Raw genomic sequence first — 12,693 nt, 5'->3', positions numbered from 1 at the left:
TGATAACGGAATTAAAAAAAATATGCAGGGGACCTAGCATCCAACGCACAAGGTGCCATTGACTCTATGAGGCAATTAATGGCAAATTCTCGGTCCTATGCAGTTCGTCTCCTCAAAAGCTCAATAAACCTCTGCAGAAAAAATATGAAGACGACTTTGAGGGATCATCAAGTATTGGTCTAAATAGCATGGAGAGACAAAACATGGGAAGACAACTTTGAGCCGGAGGAGGGGGTTAGGGGTGACACAACAAGGAAGGAGGGAAGTGGTCACCAGCCGGATCAGTCGTTGGCGAAACACATGCCCTGCTAGGGTTTCTAAAAGCAGGGAAAGAAAAAATCGAGGGAAAAAAAGAAGAAAGAGGAAAGAGAAAGGAGGAGAGAGGGAGAGAAAAAAATAATACACGATCTATTTAATGGCTTAAAGGTAGGAAGTGTCCATAAATAGATATTTTGTTATAAAAATTAAAAGGTAGCTATAGGAGATAATTTTTTAAAAGGATATTTATTTATAATAAATAAGGTATCAACCTTTACTATAGGAGGTAAAATTTCTTTTTCTTATCATGTCCAGCAGTGTAGTGGATTGTTTGCATCGTATAGCCTTCTTTGAGGTCACTATTTAAATTATATTCAAGTTAGCTTTAGTTTTTTGAATCAAAGTGACAAAATGTTGAATCTAAGTGAATCATGGCAGCAAGGCCACTGCATTGCAGTAAGCCTATATTTCGCCTTTAGAGGAGTTACATAATTATCTTTTTGCAAACAAATTTAGTGTAAGGGACATGATTTAAGTAGTGATCTCAAAAAAGGCCATTTGTGAAAATGCCCCACGTGTAGTCCATAGTGACTCGTCACTCAAAGGACATTGCATAAAAATCTAAGACTATAATTATGAACTCACAAGATATGTTATGAAGTATACAGCAAGTGAAAGATTTATAAGAACATACATTATCATTCAGAAACCCGTTAGCTAACAGCCCATGCTTTTCATGAGATTTACTTGCTATTTATAAGCTATTCTGATGCTCAAAACTTACTTGGAAAAAAGAACAATCCACGGTATTTTCTCGGAAAATTTTCAACTACAAGATTCATAAGAGTTTATTATAGAAATTACAACTAGTTTTGATATTACAAATTATGCAACTAAAAGCTCTAAGACAATAAATACTTACCTAAAAAGCTCCAAAGACACAATAATTAATTACCCAATTATAAGGAGATTCCTTATAATTCATGATAAATGAATTAAATGCATATCAAAACACAATAATTACTTTCCTAAGCTCCAAGACAATTAGTTATATACCACTATACTATATACTCTTTCCTTCTCAAATTATTTGTCATTTTTTCTCTTTTGCACGTCCCTTAAGAAGCATTAATTAAGAGGAGGGTTGGATTATTTTACTCTTATTTATGACTTAAGATATAGTCCCTCTTTATTTAGTATTTACTCTATTTTGTGTTATCTTCATCTTCAAGAATAATTATTGTTACGGGTAAAATGAATAAAATATAATTTATTTTGTCTTGGACTTCTAAAATGACAAATAATTTGAGACAACTATTTTTAGAAAACACAACATATAATATGAGACGGAAGGAGTATAATATATACTAGAAGATGTGATATATATATATTACTACTACATATATTATAAATATAAATGAACAAGGGTGTACGAACACTGCTATAGGCTGTTGTACAAAATGCTATAGGAGTTGTATTTTCAAGGTTTACCAGTTTATTCTAAAGGTGTTAATCGGGCCGGGCTGACCCGCTAACAACCCGGTTCAACCCGGTCCAGCCCGGTCCAGCCTGTTACTGTGCATATGTGTACGGGTTGGGACGGGGGGCGGGGGGCGGGCTAGTAACGTTAAGTTTTCGCCAAACGGGTACCCGAACCCGCCACAACCCGTTAAGGGATTAACGTGTTCTTAACGGGCCTCAGCCCGCAAACCCGCCTAAATTTGGTATTTTATTTATATTTTAGCCTCCCCCCTTTATAATTTGTAAATTGCAATTGAGTCCTTTTAAAAAACTACAAATACCCCCTTTCTTTTTCATTATTCCTCACAATTATCTCTCAATTCTCTCTAATTATCTCTCAATTCTCTCTTGATAATATTCTCAATTGCTCATTATTTCAAGCTTTCAAGTTTCAACTTACAAGTTTCATACTTTCATTACAAAAGTATTATTATCATAAATTTCTAATTCAATTATTCAAGTGAAGTGTGGCATTAATTATCAAGTTATCAAATATCAATTGAAGATTTGAAGTTTGAGTTTCTACTTTCTCGTTTCTATATCAAATTTAGTGCGACATTCGGAATCCCGGTACACTCGTTCCATCCCTTTCTCTTTATTATTTAGAATTATTATTTGAATTTTTTGTTCCTAAGATGTTGTTATAAATATAGAATGCCTATAACTGAAGTTGCTAATTCTCATTGTACCGATCTTAACCGTCCGTTAACATCTAAAAATTGGGATGTCATTCATGATGTTGTACAATTTTTACAAAAATTTTATGTGGCTACACTTGAGTTTTCTGGAGCTTATTATCCTACTATTGTAAATGGTTTAGTTCACATTGCTGAAATTTCTCTTTTACTACATAAGTTGAAGGCGAAAGAGGGATATACTAATGTTGTTGAAACCATGCTAGATAAGTTTAAAAAATATTTCTTCCCAATTCCCCCTATTTACCTAATTGGTGCTATTTTAAACCCTACTATCAAAATGATAAAGTGTCGCCAATTAATCAGTGCTTTATATACTTATATGGATATTGGACCAACTGAAACTCCTGATACTGAGACTTGTATTTCTGATCTGCACAAACATTTACAAATTTTGTATAATTATTATGCTAACATTGTTGATGCTTCTTCGGTTGTAGATGCAAATATTCCTTCAAGTAATACTTCAACATCTGGAACAAATTTGGAAGATGATGATAATGTTCAAGATTATTTGATTTGGTCTACACTAGGAGAGCATCAACAAACCAGTAGCCGGAATATTGATGAACTCCAATTCTACTTGCAAAAGTCACCGGAGCCCCTCACAAAGGATTTTTTACCTCTGAGTTGGTGGAGGAGCAACGCAAATCAGTTTCCTATTCTTTCGGCCATGGCTCGAGACGTTCTAAATGTGCCTATTTCAACAGTCGCATCAGAGAGCGCATTTAGCCAAGCAAGACAGCAGTTAGGAGATACCCGTCATTCATTGGACAGCAACGCTTTGGAAGTTCTAGTGTGCTTCAGAGATTGGATTAGATCAGAACGACGAAATCAAGGGCGCGACGAGGTAGATGAAGAGGAAGACCAAGAAATTGGAGATATAATGGTTTATGATACCGATTATAATACCGGAAACCAAGCACCTCACATTGACATGGAAGAGCTTACAAAGATAATGCAAAACATTTGATTTACTATTACTTCTTTTTTTAAAAAAGAACTTGCAAATTAATTAGAAGTACTATATATTATTCAATAAAAATATCAAAGTTACTTAAATATTGTGAATTTTTTATATTGCATAATGTCTTATACTCTTATTCAATATTTTTTATATAGACTTATGCATTTATGTTAATATGTTTTATGTTTTAGACTTTTAGTTTGCAAATTTTAGACTTTTAGTTTGTTCTTTTAATTCTAACCCTTAAAAAATCAATTCTAATCTTTAATTTTAACCCTTAAAAGTTTGAAAACACTTAAATACTTAACTATCAATAACATTGAAAAAGAAAAATATAAGATAGTTAAAAAAAAAAAACGAAAGCCCGATCCGCCCGAGCCCGCTAGGCCCGAACCCGTACGGGCCCTATAGGACCCAAAAAATCCCAGCCCGCCAGCAGCCCGTTAACTTCAGCCCACTAACAACCCGCCCGTAACCCTAACGGGCTGACCATTTTTGTGTCCAGCCCGTCCCAGCCCGTCCCAGCCCGTCCGATAAACACCTTTAGTTTATTCTCATATTTTCTTGACACGTGTACGGTCTTTGGATCCAAGTGGACAGCCGTCTTCCACTCCCACTTCATTTTCCGTACTCCTCCTCACAAATTCACATTGTGTAGCACTGCTCCGCTTTCCGTATACGGTGCTGCCAAAATTTGGGTTTCTCTTCCATTTCTCAATTCAATTGCTTTGCTGGTAAGTATCGTAGTCTTCTAAAGGTAGCTTTTCTGAGCATATTTTTTATTTGTGTGTTTGTTTTAGATTTCCTTTCTTTCTCTTATTCCGAAGAACCCTCTTTCCATTTTACACAGGTTTAGCCATTATTGCGTCAATGACAGAGTTGTATTCTCACTGTATGGAGACCTGAGAAGGGCTCGATTTCAATTTCTTAAGGGATTTAGTTCAATTTATATTCCATTAATGTTCGTTCCTTTATTACCGACTCCCAAAGAAGGTACCAAATCTGCTTAGGGCTATTCAAGAAATTCCTGTGCCTCTGGCTCTTATGTTAACTGATTCTACTCATGCATTTGAAGAATATGGACAAGAGAGAAAGTAAGTTTCCATCTTGAATAACTATTTCTACTCTTCTAGCTGAACTCTCTGCATTTACCATTAGAATCAAAAACTGTAGTAACGAAAAGGAAAATTTGATAATTTTTTCATTCCATTCCTTTTTTCCATAGGTATTTTATAACTTAAAAGATCTATCATCCATCAATCCAAAGGCCCATTTGTTGGGAATAAACCCTGTAAAAATAATATTTACGGTATTAGTGATAAATGCGGACCACTAAGTTATGGTAAATCAGCAAGAATAAAAATGCAGCAAAAATGACACCAAGATTTTACGTGTAAACTCTTCTGAATAAGGGAAAAAACCACGGCAAAGAAGAGCAACTGATATCACTATAACGAAGAATTTTACATTGTGTAGTAACGAGCACAAATACTCCTAAGACCACTACACCCTCAAAAGAAAAAAAATACTTTTTTGCTTTTTCCACCTCACTACAATATCTCTCACACTCTATTTTTCTTCACAGGCTATTTTTTTTATAGTTTATGGAATACCTTGCTCTCTATCTTTCACTCAGATGTGTTGTACTCAGATGTGTTGTCTGAGATTTTTTTTGGTGTGTAAGAAATGAGAGCCAAAGCTCTCCTTTTATAAGCAGAACCTCACTCCCTCACGCCTACTACATTTTACATTTTTCTCTCATGCAGATTTGCTATGCCTACCAATCTTGACATTTTTTCTTATGCAGCCTACCATATTTGATAGTGCAAAAGAAAAGATGGTGGCTGCCAATCAAAGAAAGAAAATTATCTTCCTTGATTTATGGGATGGACCCCACAAATCTCCCCCTCCAGTCCCATTCACCTGAAGGAGGTAACACCGGAGATTCTAGTTTGAGCGCATGCCGACAAGTTCTTTGCAAAGCTCGAACTTGTCTCTTGGTACTACCTTGGTCAACATATCTGCAGGATTTTCACTCGTGTGAATCTTTTTGACTTGAAGTGATTCGTTCTCCACTTGCTCACGAATCCAATGATATCTGACGTCGATGTGTTTTGTTCTCGCATGGTACATGGAGTTTTTGCTCATGTCTATTGCACTCTAATTGTCGTAATAGACAACATACTCCATCTGTCGCAATCCAAGTTCTTGAAGAAATCTTTTGATCCATATCATCTCCTTGCCAGTTTCAGCAGCCGCAATATACTCCGCTTTAGTTGTACATAGTGCGACACACTTTTGCAACTTCGATTGCCATGATATAGCTCCCCTGAAAAAGTAAACAAATATCCAGTAGTGGGTTTTCTGTCACCTGCCATATCAGAATCTGTATAGCCCTTCAGAATTGGATTTGATCCTCCAAAACTTAAGTATTCATGTGAGCTTCCTCTTAGATACTTGAGTATCCATTTTACAACTTTCCAATGCTCTTTTCCTGGATTTTCGAGAAATCTGCTAACAACACCGACTGCAGGAGCAATATCTGGTCGAGTACATACCATTGCATACATCAAACTTCCGACAGCAGAGGAATAAGGAATCTTGGCCATTCTCTCTTTTTCCTCCGTTGTTGTAGGACACATCTTCTTGCTCAACTTCAGATGACCAGGAAGGGGTGTGCGAACCAACTTAACACTTTTCATATTGAAGCGCTCCAGTACACGTTCTATGTACTTCTCCTGTGACAAGTAAAGCTTTCTTTCGTTTCTCGAACGAGTAATTCTCATGCCCAAAATCTGCTTAGCATGACCCAAGTCTTTTATTGCAAAAGACTTATTCAACTGTTTTTTCAACTCGTCAATCTTGGAAGCATTCCTGCCCACAATCAACATATCATCCACATATAGCAAGAGAATAATAAAGTCATCAGAAAATCTTTATACAAACACACAGTGATCTGAAGAAGTCTTCTTGTAGCCTTGCTCCCCCATAATAGACTCAAACTTCTTGTACCACTGTCTGGGAGCTTGCTTCAATCCATATAGACTCTTCTTAAGTTTGCAAATAAGATTTTCTTTACCTTTTGCCTTGAAGCCCTCAGGTTGTTCCATATAAATCTCCTCTTCTAAGTCACCGTGAAGAAAAACAGTCTTCACATCCATCTGCTCAATCTCCAAATCAAGACTGGTAGTCAAACCAAGAACTGTCCGAATGGAGGACATTTTCACGACAGTAGAAAATATTTTGTCAAAGTCAATACCTTTCCTTTGACCAAATCCCTTGACAAACAATCTAGCTTTGTATCTGGGCTTCAAACTATGTTCTTCAGCTTTAACTTTAAACACCCACTTATTCTTCAAAGCTCGCATGCCCTTAGGCAATTTCACCAACTCATAAGTATGGTTCTCATGCAGAGATTTCATCTCATCTTGCATGGCTTCAATCCATTGATCCTTGTGCTCATCTTCTATGGCCTCCGCATAACATTCAGGTTCTCCCCCATCAGTGAGTAATACATACTCATTGGGTGAATAATAGGAGGAAGGAGTACGAGGTCTAGAGGACCTCTTGAGTGGAATATCTAACTCGTCCACAGCTTCGTGAGTAAGAGCATTTACCTCATCAGCATTAGCATTGTTATCACCATCACCATCAATATACTGATCTGAAATATGGTTCTGGGCATAACCATCATCATTGAGCCCACCAACGTCATCCGCATTTGTATGAGGAATTTGATCAAGATTAACTAAACCTTCAGAACTTGGAGATTTTAGCTTCTCCGCTTTGTTAATATCTTCAATGGTTTGATCCTCCATGAAGATAACATCACGGCTTCTCACGACCTTCTTTTCAATTGGATTATATAGCCTGTAACCAAACTCATCAAGGCCATAACCAATGAAGATGCACTGCCTTGTCTTGGCAGTTAATTTTGACCTCTTATCTTTAGGTACATGTACAAAAGCTTTGCAACCAAACACCTTCAAGTGGTCATAGGAAACATTCTTGCCATACTAAACTCTGTTTGGAACATCACTTTGCAAAGCAACCATAGTGGATAGATTAATAACATGTGCGACGGTCAACAAAGCCTCACCCCAAAAGGAATTAGGCAACTTTGCTTCAAAAAGCAAACATCTGACTCTTTCCATGAAGGTTCTGTTCATCCTTTCTGCTAAACCATTAAGCTGAGGAGTCTTAGGAGGAGTCTTTTGGTGTCTGATACCCTGTTGCTTGCAGTATTCGTCAAATGGTCCACAATATTCACCACCGTTATCGGTACGAATACACTTCAGCTTCTTTCCGGTTTCTCTTTCAACTGAAGCCTGAAACTGCTTAAAGACACCCAACACGTGGTCTTTAGTCTTCAAGATGTAGCTCCAAAGTTTCCTCGAGCAATCATCAATAAATGTAGCAAAATAAAGTGCACCACCCAAAGTCCTTGTCTTTATTGGACCACATAAATCTAAATGCACCAACTCAAGCAACTCTGTCTTTCTTGAAGGAGGATGAGACCGGAACAAAACTCTTTTTTGTTTTCCAGCCAAGCAGTGCTCACATTTTTCTAATTTTGCACTTTCAAAATTTGACAACAATTTCTTCTTGGCCAGAACATTTAGTCCTTTCTCGCTAATGTGGCTAAGCCTCTTATGCCATAACGTTGATGAGTTATTGCTCTCAACGACATTCACCATATCAACACAAGTAGAGGCCGTAGTCCAGTATAGACCACGACGTTTTCCCCACGAGCCACAATCATGGAACCCTTAGTGAGTTTCCACTTTCCAGCACCATTGGTACTAACATATCCCTCATCATCCAAAACCACCAACAGAGATCAAGTGCAAACGAACATCAGGTGCATGCTTTACATTGTTTAAAACTAGTTTAGTTCCAATACTAGTTTCCAAACAAATCGTTCCAACACCAGTCACCCTAGATACAGTCTCATTACCCATACTCAAAGTTTCAAAGTCACCCTAAGTATAGGATGAGAAAAATTCCTTCCTTGATGTCACATGAGATGCGACACCATTGTCTATAACCCAACTTGACTCATCACAAACAATATTTATCATATTTGCATCAAGGACAGTAACAAGATCTTCTGTAGTGACGTTGGCCACAAGATTGCCATCTTCTTTCTGTTCTTCCTTGTCTCTATTCTCCTTTTTCAAAATCCGGCAAAACTTCTTTGTGTGCCCTTTCTTCCCGCAATGATAGCACTCAATATCTTTAAGTCTGCTTCTGGATTTGCTTCTATTATGTTCTCTATTTTGAGAACCCCGATTCTTGCTTCTCCCCCTAGAGTCAGTCACCAAGACATCTGATGAGGAGGAATCATGAGATTTTCTTCTCATCTCTTTATTTAAAAGGCTGCTCTTGGCAAGATCCATAGAGATCGCACCATCTAGAGCAGAATTTGATAATGAAGTTCTAAGAACTTCCCAAGAATCTGGTAGGGAACCAAGTAGAAACAGGCCTTGAATTTTTACATTAAATTTAATGCCCATAGCAGATAACTGGTTCATGATCCCCTGAAAATTATTCAGATGATCTGTCATCGCGGAACCATCATGGTATTTTAAACTCAACAATTGCGTTATTAGAAACATTTTGCTGTTTCCAGTTTTCCGAGCATACAGACTTTCAAGGTGCTCCCATAAGGTCCGAGCATGTGTTTTCCCAAAAATATGGTTTAAAACATTATCGTCAACCCACTATCTAATAAAGCCGCAAACCTGCCTGTGTAATAAATTTCACTCTTCATCTGATTTATTATCAGGCTTTATAGTGGCGAAGAGAGGTTGATGAAAATTCTTGACATAGAGCAAATCTTCCATTTTGCCCTTCCAATTGGCATAGTTTATGCCATTCAAAGTAACCATTCTACTAGTGTCGGCTTCCATCGTTTATCACAAATACAAATACTATTTATTATGAGACTAAAGTAATTCTTTTCTGATGTGGAAATTCAGAATGTGCTGCAACCACAGAGCATACTCAGACAGAATCTTGGCTCTGATACCATTTGTTGGGAATAAATCCCGTAAAAATAATATTTACGGTATTAGTGATAAATGCGGACCACTAAGTTATGGTTAAATCAGCAAGAATAAAAATGCAGCAAAAATGACACCAAGATTTTACGCGGAAACCCTTTTGAATAAGGGAAAAAATCACGGCCAAGAAGTGCAACTGATATCACTGTAGCGAAGAATTTTACACTGTGTAGTAACAAGTACAAATACTCCTAAGACCACTACACCCTCAAAAGAAAAAATACTCTTTTGCTTTTTCCACCTCACTACAATATCTCTCACACTCTATTTTTCTTCACAGACTATTTTCTTATAGTCTATGGAATACTTTGCTCTCTATCTTTCACTCAGATGTCACGCCTACTACATTTTACATTTTTCTCTCTTGCAGATTTGCTATGCCTACCAATCTTGACGTTTTTTCTTATGCAACCTACCATATTTGATAGTGCAAAAGAAAAGATGGTGGCTTCCAATCAAAGGAAGAAAATTATCTTCCTTGATTTATGGGATGGACCCCACATCATTCAGTGCCATTTGATTGGTTTTCCTCTATTGTACTTCTTTCTTCATTTTATTTTTCTATGATGTCGTCTCATCTCTACCCTGTAAAATGGTAAGGTTCCTCGTAGCCTTCAATAACCCGTCTCGAAGATGTAAAGATGAATGGCTGAATTTGACAACCTTAAATAATGTTATTTGCTCCAGAGCGATCTTGAGGAACTTTTTAGTAAAAAGTTAATCCATTTTGAAGCATTATGCTTAACTTTGAAGTCTTATTTAGTTTAGTTCATTTGATTTGTTATTTTCTTTCAAATTCATCTTTTCTCCTCTTTTTCTCTATTTGGATTTTTTGAGCATCTGTTTTTGTAATTTTGCAGAACTCATGCAGATAGAATACTGTGAAACTGCCTTCATTCATCTTCTAGGGCCGTTACAGTTTTTAAAAATCTTCTTTTGCTAGGCAGTTTATTTCCCAACTGGTTATAGAAACTTCTGCACCAGAAAAAAGTTTGAGCCTGAATACCATTGTGATGCTTCTAAGTAATGCCTTTTGGATACATCCAGTAATTTATGGTTTGAAACTATTAACATACTCAGGGCTTGTATACTCTTAATGGAAATAACTTATGATCTTCTCTTGCTTGTATTCGACATATATTACTATTCTCCCAATGATGCTTTTTATCTTGCATGTTGCTAATTCTTTTATTCCTAGCTATTGACACCAGGTAACTATAACATGGCTATCTTAGACACAAAAAAAATGGTAGCAGCTGAGGTTAGTATAATGTATACTTCTACCACTTCAAGATTTTTTATAATGTAGTTTGATAAAATTAATTATTGTATTCGCACAAGATTCTTCTATTATTCCTTTTAACTATACTGTTTTGTAGACCAAATTCTATTTGTCAGAATATCAGGCATTACTCATAGTCTCATGTGTCATTTTTCTCTTACTGGCACATATGCAATTTGTTTGAAACCGAAACTTTTGAAATATTTGGTGTCTCTAATCCACAACTCAACAGCTTAACTTGTTCGTACTTCATTCTTTTCACCAATATTCAGTATACAAATCTAAGTTTGTTCTGCCTGCAGGGGTGTGTTGAATCTTATTGTCCAACAATATAGAGATATTTCAGTCCTTGATATTCTTGACTTATTTGCGGTAAACTTCAAAATGTTTCAAGAAACTTGACAAATTTCCTTCTACTTTGTTCCCAGTATCGTAATAATGAAACTTGTAAAATGGCGTAAAATGGTAACATTAGCGTTTCTTGGTGCAGTAGAAATTTATGTTCTGCCCGGCCAGTTTCGTCTTTAAATAAATTTGTCTCTAGAGATATTGTTTGTTTTTATTCATTGTTTTAGCTTGATCTCAAAGTAAAAGCTCTTGGCAGGTGGATCATTATGGATTAGATTCTTGGTTACTTGTGACCAAAAGAGTTTCTATGCTACTGTTTGGGATATTTTTTTAACTTAACAATTAATGAAACTAGAAGCATCTCACTTGGATTAGCAATAACATAAGGCCTTCATGTTTTTGTATTTCGTCATTAGAAAATATCTGCTAACTTCGTGGTATAACAATATAAATATATTTTTTTATGCTGGGAAGCAAAGTATTTATATATTCTAAAACTTAACTGATTTTTCCTATTGATAACCATATCTGGAACTTACTATTGGATATGTAGGTGATTTTTCACTTTAATTTGTAGTTCAGTAAATTCATTTTATGTTTAGTTTGATTAATAGTTCATGCTTTAAAGCTCTTTGGAGATGACTGACGCCTTATGCTTTTAAGTTCTACTATTTGATGTAGTAGCATCTTTAGGTCTTCCCAATGGAACAAGAAGTACAATGAAGCTACACCTATGCCCAATGGAGAAGTCATACATTTGTTGTTGCAAATTTATGCAAAATATGTTCTTATTTTACATATCAATCTCCAAAAATAACTTAGAATTGAATCATTTCCAATGACTAGGAAACATCAGATGTTAAATTCTATATTATGGTCACATAAGTGCCTCAATTGCAAGGCCTGCAACTGAAGACAGACAAGAGTAATCCAAAATTCATGCTCATTTAGAATTGAGGAAATGTTCTCATGAGGTTCTTAGTAGAAACATAATTCAGTTTTACTCTGTTGTTGTGAAATGTCAAGCGTGAAACTTGTCGTAGACGTTCAACACTACATCATCCAGAATATGTTTTCTCCCCCTCTAATATTTATCGCCAGGAAGCACAAGGAAGTGCATCAGTACAAAGAATTGGACGAAGACCTAGATAGCCATACCATTTAGTAGTATTTTGTTGGGTTTACGGAAAGGGAATGTAGTTGACTGTATTAAGATGTGTTATGTTCACATTTTTTTGCATAAAGAATTATTTGAGCTCTTTGAAAGTAGAGCTTGTTTTCTACGCATGTATAGCACTTGCTTAGTGCTTTCTTGAAATAAAATGACATATACATGTATAGCACTTGCTTAGTGCTTTCTTGAAATAATTTTTATGCATAAAGATGTTTTCTTTTCTCTTTCCAACATATTATGTAATTTTTACGCAGAAAGATGTGTTCTTTTATCTTTTCCAACATATAATACAGTAATTATATATATATATATATATATATATATTTGTATGACCAAGTATATTATTATATTCATATATTAAGTATATATTATATATTATGGGG

General features: G+C 35.9%; 1 long non-coding RNA gene across 3 annotated transcripts; it reads left to right on the top strand.

Annotated features, from left to right (window-relative positions):
• The first annotated feature begins 4,042 nt into the window (after nucleotides 1-4,042).
• On the top strand, nucleotides 4,043-12,419 carry LOC107828301 (uncharacterized). Of its 3 annotated transcripts, none has more exons than XR_012702054.1 (3): nucleotides 4,043-4,175; nucleotides 4,292-4,535; nucleotides 10,705-12,419. It is a non-coding gene; the product is annotated as an uncharacterized LOC107828301 (long non-coding RNA). The 3 variants fall into 3 exon arrangements; XR_012702053.1 differs by having other exon boundaries at nucleotides 10,367-12,419; XR_012702052.1 differs by having other exon boundaries at nucleotides 9,877-12,419.
• The last annotated feature ends 274 nt before the right edge of the window (nucleotides 12,420-12,693 follow it).

This window comes from Nicotiana tabacum, chromosome 18 (genome assembly GCF_000715075.1).
Source record: "Nicotiana tabacum cultivar K326 chromosome 18, ASM71507v2, whole genome shotgun sequence".
NCBI classification, from domain to species: Eukaryota; Viridiplantae; Streptophyta; class Magnoliopsida; order Solanales; family Solanaceae; genus Nicotiana; species Nicotiana tabacum.
This window is presented reverse-complemented; position numbering and strand designations above follow the sequence as displayed.